This window comes from Sorghum bicolor, chromosome 10 (genome assembly GCF_000003195.3).
Source record: "Sorghum bicolor cultivar BTx623 chromosome 10, Sorghum_bicolor_NCBIv3, whole genome shotgun sequence".
NCBI lineage: Eukaryota > Viridiplantae > Streptophyta > Magnoliopsida > Poales > Poaceae > Sorghum > Sorghum bicolor.
In genome coordinates this window covers 51844701-51851387 of record NC_012879.2, presented here as the reverse complement: position 1 = coordinate 51851387, position 6687 = coordinate 51844701, and positions in this window count along the sequence as shown.

The following is a 6687-nucleotide window of genomic DNA, read 5'->3' as shown; positions in this document are numbered from 1 at the left end:
GTGACGCCTAGGGATATAACTTTGTGCCAAGAGCTAGAAAACTTGGGAATAGAAATGAATTCCCAAGGAAGCCTGGCCAATCTAAAGATCGATTTCAAACTCGAAGCCCAAATCATAAAGGCACAAAAGGAAAACAAAGGCATGAGACATCTTAAAGAGAGGATTTCTAATAAAGCACCCACAGACTTTAAGGTGGATGATGCGGGAGTAATCTGGTTCAAAAACCGGTTAGTGGTTCCAAAGGTACCTGAGCTACGTCAGCAAATCCTGGATGAAGCTCATACCACGAGGTATTCCATTCATCCGGGAAGCAACAAGATGTATCAGGACCTAAAGCAAAGGTTTTGGTGGACAAAAATGAAGATAGAGATAGCTCGCTATGTGGCCCAATGTGACACCTGTCGAAAGGTCAAAGCCATTCATCTCAAGTCCGCTGGGGAGTTGCAACCTTTGCCTATCCCCGCATGGAAATGGGATGACATAAGTATGGATTTCATAGTAGGATTGCCCAAGACGGCCAAGGGCTTTGATTCAATTTGGGTCATAGTTGATCGTCTCACCAAAACAGCACATTTTCTGCCGGTAAAGTTATTGTATCCTACCTCCACCTATGCTAAGATTTATTTCGACCGTATCCTAAGTCTGCATGGGGTGCCAAAGACAATAGTGTCAGATAGAGGCACACAATTTGTCTCCCAATTCTGGAAATGAGTCCCTGGGCACTAAGCTTTTATACAGCACAGCCTACCACCCTCAAACCGGTGGGCAAACTGAAAGGGTGAATCAAACCCTAGAAGATCTATTAAGATCTTGTGCCCTGAATTTTCCAGATAAGTGGGATGACTGCTTGCCTCTAGCAGAATTTTCCTATAATAATAGCTACCAAGAGAGTATCAAGATGGCTCCCTTTGAGGCACTGTATGGTCGCCGATGTCGAACTCCATTACACTGGTCGGAACCTGGAGAAAGATGGTTCTTCGGGGTTGACCTAGTGAAAGAGACTGAGAACAAAGTGAAACAAATCCAAAATAACTTGAAAGTTGCTCAGTCACGACAGAAAAGTTATGCTGCTAAAAGACGTCGACCATTAAAGTTCGTCAAGGGTGATCATGTGTATTTAAAGGTATCCCCAATGAAAGGAGTAAATCGTTTTGGTGTTAAAGGCAAGTTAGCGCCTCGTTACATTGGTCCATTTCCAATCATTGACCGATGTGGACAGGTCGCTTACCGCCTTAAACTGCCCGAACGATTATCCGGGGTACATAATGTGTTCCATGTGTCTCAACTGAAAAAGTGTCTTCGGGTACCAGACCAAGTTCAAGATATTGAAGATGTAGAACTTGAACCAGATCTAACTTATTCGGAGTATCCTATCCGAGTACTGGATCAGAAAAATAGAGTTACTCGAAGAACAACCACCAAATGGTACAAGGTACAGTGGAGCCAGCACTCTGAAGAGGAAGCCACTTGGGAATCTGAAGATTACTTGTTAGAGAATTTTCCTGAATTCCATGCTTCTCTTCAGGACAACACGTGATAAATAGAGAGTGTACTCTAGTGAAGGAAAAGAGTCACCAGAGCCATGCACTCAATGTACATATATGCTTATAATGAAGTATTTTTCCCCAACTTCTTGTCTTATGGAAAAGTTGAAGATGAAAGAGTTTTGACAAATTTCCTTTTCCATTACTTACCCTAAGGTTTTAAATCTCGGGGACGAGATTTCTTTAAGGGGGAAGGGCTGTAACATCCCCGATGTTACGGTTACTAAAAATGGATCATGTCATCATGAGCATTGCAAATCATATTTGTTAAGCACATTAGTATGCATCAACTTAAAATAAGTTTACTTTAATTGCTTGAGCTTAGGGAAGAAGAGTGTGCTTCTGTGGTGTGTTGTTGCTTGTGTGGTTGCTAAAACCCTAGGGTGGAAGTTTTCCGAAAAGCTAAGGGGGGGAAAAACCCTGATTTCTGGATCCTAGATTTGCCCCTTTTGCATAAGTTAAAAACTAAGCAAAATTTGAGGTTGAGTTCAAAAGCAAAGTTGTAGCTCTTGGCAAGATGTACAACTTTGGTGTTTTGAGTTTTTGAAGTTTCAATACAAAATTCAAAGTAATTTTGAAAATACAGATTTCCAGAAAGTGTCCCCTTTTCCAACTTAAACCCCCAATTCAAAATCCATTTGGAATTTTGAAAAGTGGTCAACATGAAAGTTGTAGAGCACAAAAAGTTGAGCAACTTTCATGTTGGGAGTATTTCAAGCTGTTTAGGAAAAACAAAAGTAATTTTGGAAATCCTGTTTTGCCCCCAATTCAAAAATTTGAATTTCATCGATTTGAGTTGAAATTCCAAACTGTTTGGCCGAATTGGCTACCTTCCACTCGGAATCAGCTCTGGGAACCAAAAGATGATTTGCAGTTTACAAAATTTTGTACAACTTTTGTTTTGGTGGCAATTTGACTTTAGTTCAAATTTTGGTCGGATTTCGCAAAAATACAAACTGAATGGATGTGGCCTGCTACAGTGTTTGGCAGGGGGGGGGTGCTCTGCCGCCGCGGCAGAGCCGCCTCCGCGCGCGACGCCACGCAGCTGGCCACGCAGCTGCTTGCTGCTGTGCTTCGCGCGGACGGCCTCATCCACATCCCCTGTTCCGCCGCTTGGATAAAGCCTCGGACGGCCGGAGTTTTTCTTTTTCTTCCTTTGAACCTCACCGCCGACCACCACCATCCGCCGCCAAAATTCGTCCTCTCCGTTGCCTTTCCACGCGATTTGAGCACCCCAGCGACTCCGCCTTGAGCTCCGCCACCGGTTGCACCCCCACGCACAAGCTATAACCCACCCGCGCCCTCTACCGAGCCATTTCCTTCCAACTCCGGCCAAAGCGCCGCCGGGAGCACTTCACCGTGGCCAGCTTCACCTCGCGCCTCCTCGCTGCTGTTTCTTGCTTCGTTGAAGTCACGGTGAGCTTCTGGTGCTGTTGCGCCGCGTACTTCACGCTCTACTCGCCTGAGGCGGCCGGCGTTGGCTCGGCCGCGGCGGCCATCCGCCATGAGCGTGGACAGGAAGGGTAGGAGGGAGTAGAGGTGGTCTCGTGTGTCCTAGAGGTTGCGTGAGACGCCGGAGGTGCTAACCCACCCCGCCGCGCAGGCCGGGAGCTCACCGGCGCGGAGCCGGAGCTCACCGGAGCGGTGGTGGGAGGTTGAAGACGCCTCTGACGGGCGGGACCCGCCCGTCAGTGGCCGCGTGAGAGAGCGCGCGCGCGCGGTCCGCGCGGGAGAGCACTCTCGGGCCGACTTGGGCCGGATCCCAGCGGGCCGCCAGCGTGGCACAGTGCCCTTTTTTTTCTTTTTGATTAAAAGTGCTTAATGTTTGGATTTGAATGGTGAATTCTGTGCTGATCCAAAAATAATGAGAATTTTTGTATAAACTCTCTAAAATATGTAGGATCCAAGAAAAATACTAGGTTCTGCTTTCTAGTAGTTTGCAAGGATACAAAAATTGGCCCTTTTAATTAGCAAATAAAACTTTGATGAATTTTAGTAATTTATTAGGGTGTCCAAAAATCACCAAAAATTGTAGGGAGCCTCTGAATATTATTCCCTGGCTCCACACAAAATTTGGTGGCATTTGGATAATGTTTGTTTAAAATATTAATAAACCCTTATTTAGCACTTAAATAATAATTCCAAAATAATTAAATAGTGATTATTTAGATCCTCATAATTAGGGTTGAGTGGTTTTGGATTGTGTGATGACCTGAGGTCATTAACCCTAATGACCTTTGGCATTTAATTATTGTTTAGCCTTAATGCTTAATTACTGTCATTAGTAATTAATTAAGAGTTAATTAAGGTAATTAGGATTAATAATTAACTAATTTAAGATAAGTATGAATTAAATAAATTCTTAGTTTACAGATGCAACCTCTTGGGTAAAAACATCAAGTTATTAAGCAACTTTATTTAGTGATAATTCTGTATTGCATCAAGAAGGCGAGTTGTACTCGATTTGGCCCTTCTTGCATTTTTTTTTGTCATACGCATATCATAAGCATTCATCATTTTGCGTATAGTGTCCGTGACCGAAGGAGCGCCCGTTGAACCGAACCCCGAGGTCGGTGCGCCGTTCGAGGAAGTCGGATCCGAGACTTGGGAAGTCTCCGAGGGTCCCTCTCTGCCCTACAACCAAGGCAAGCCCCGGATGCATTAACCCCTCCTTGGATGTTTTAAACCTTTTGTCACTTATGAATTGAAAATGCTGCATTAGGTAGTTGAGAATTGGGTTAACCTACTTGCTGCATTTACTACCTTGATATCTGTATCCTGTCCTTGACACCTGTTTTATTTTAAAACTGCGTAGCGATGCTTAGCCCTGCTACTAGATAGGTTTTTAAACAAGAAAGTTTGAAGGGTTGTTGTGGGATACACTTACGATCAATGATGTTTCAATGTGAGACCGGTCGGTGGACTTACTCTAAGAATGGAGTCTTAAAGTAGCGTCTCCGACTGTGTTGATTAAGGACCGTTCCGTTGATGGCCTGCTGGGTTGAGAATTTATAGTACTAGCCACTTGCCTTCGGTAAGCCCGGTCTTGTGATCCCTCGACGCGAACAGCTACTCGCGCACTGGGAGTGGAAAGATGGCGAGAGTAGTGTGTACCCACCTTACGGATCTGAGATGACCGGAAAACATCTAGATCGGCTGTAGGATGGTGGAGTACTGTGCTCTCGGGTGCCGCGAACCTGGTCAGATTTGGGGAGAGCTTGATTTGGGTTGACATATGCAAGATTTGGTTCTACATATGTCGGGTGGTTAGGAACTCCAGCTGGATTGCTAAGCGATTCGAATCGTCGTTGCTCCCCGATTGGGAGACTCAATTCCTTCGACCCTCATCGTAGTTGAATATGCAACTAAGTGATAAAATGAGAAAGGGGAAAATGTCTCATGAGGTTCGGATCCCAATTCCCGGACTCATAGCGACATGAAGCTATGGCCATCGATAACTATTACTTTATGATAGGACTAGGAACTCACGGATTCGTCTGTGAGGAACAACCAGTTAGACTGTCCTCGAACTCCTCGGCCTCTGCGAGGGAGGAATTCGTGGGTAAAACTTGAAAATAAGGATGCACTACTAGTAAGCTTTTTACGCAAAACACTTTGGCTCCTTGCTCAGCCACCCCTTGTCTACCCTAAGCCTGCACCCCTAAGTTCTCCTCTTTTCCCATCGGGTAAGTCTTGTTGAGTACTCCCGTACTCAGGGTTTCAATACCCCTGTTGCAGGTGAAGCACAGGAGCCGACTTGTTTCGGACCCTGTTGTGTGACCGTCGTCGAGGTTGACGACGAAGAAGAGTGAGCGTGACCCATGGGCAGGGTCTGTAAATTTGTTCTGTCTATACTAAAGTTTCAGTTGCTCCGCTGGACCAGGCTTGTAATAACACTCTACTATTTGGAAGAACTCCTTTTGTAAATTAAGTTATGTAATACTTCCGCTGTTTCACTCTGAAATATTATTTTGGTCTTGTGTCGTTGAGTTACTGCTTTATCTTCGCAACGAATGATCCTGGTGTTAAGGTGGCCACTTGCTATCCTGTAAGGGCGAGAAGAAACAGTTCTCGTCGTTCGACCATTACCAGTGGTCAGGACGAGCCAGCTTGGTACGCCACGGGTAGCAGTGGAATGAGCGCCCAGCAATGCTCATCGGACTTCTAAAGTGGGAGGACTCCCGGCATCACCGTCAGAGGTCCTTAGGACAATGGCAGGTGCCGGTGGGGCCCAAACACTTAGGAGGTTCTGCCACACCAGGCGGCGTGACAGGGACGAGGCCGAGTCTCGACGCTATCGACCGCGCCGAGGTGGAAGATACGACCCCGATCACGACCGCAGCACGTCACCAGAGCCTCCGGGTCCCCGCGTCTTCAGCGAGGCCATACGCAGAGTCAAGTTCCCGGCGCGATTCCGACAGTACGCCAACCTCGCCAAGTACTCAGGGGAAACCAACCCTGAGCTCTGGCTGGCGGATTACCGCCTAGCATGCCAGCTAGGTGGAGCGGACGATGACCTGCTCATCATCCGCAACCTCCCACTGCATCTGGCGGATACGGCCAGAGCATGGCTCGAGCACCTCCCTGAGCGCATGATCCACGACTGTGCTGACCTGGTCAGGATCTTTGTTGAGAACTTCCAGGGCACATATGTGCGCCCTGGGAACTCCTGGGACCTCAGGAACTGCCGGCAGAAGCCCGATGAGTCCCTCCGAGACTTCATCAGGCGATTCTCTAAACAGTGCACCGAGCTCCCCAACATCATGGACTCCGACATCATCGAAGCCTTTATTTCAGGTACCACCTGCAAGGAGTTGGTACACGAGCTCGGACGCAAGACCCCCACAAGTGCTAGCCAGCTGCTCGACATCGCCACCAACTTCGCCTTAGGCGAAGAGGCAGTTGGCGCCATTTTCTCCGACGGCGCAGCCAAGGGGAAACAGAAGGCCGAGGCCACCGAAGCCTCAGGCTTACGCGACCCCAAGAAGACAAAGAAGGGTCGCAAGGGGAAGCAGGGTCAGTCGGACAATAACTTGGTCGCCGCGGCAGATCGCAAGAACCCCAAGCGGGCTCCTGCTGGCCCCGGACTCTTCGACGAGATGTTGAAGAAGCCGTGCCCCTATCACAGGGGCCAACCAAGCAC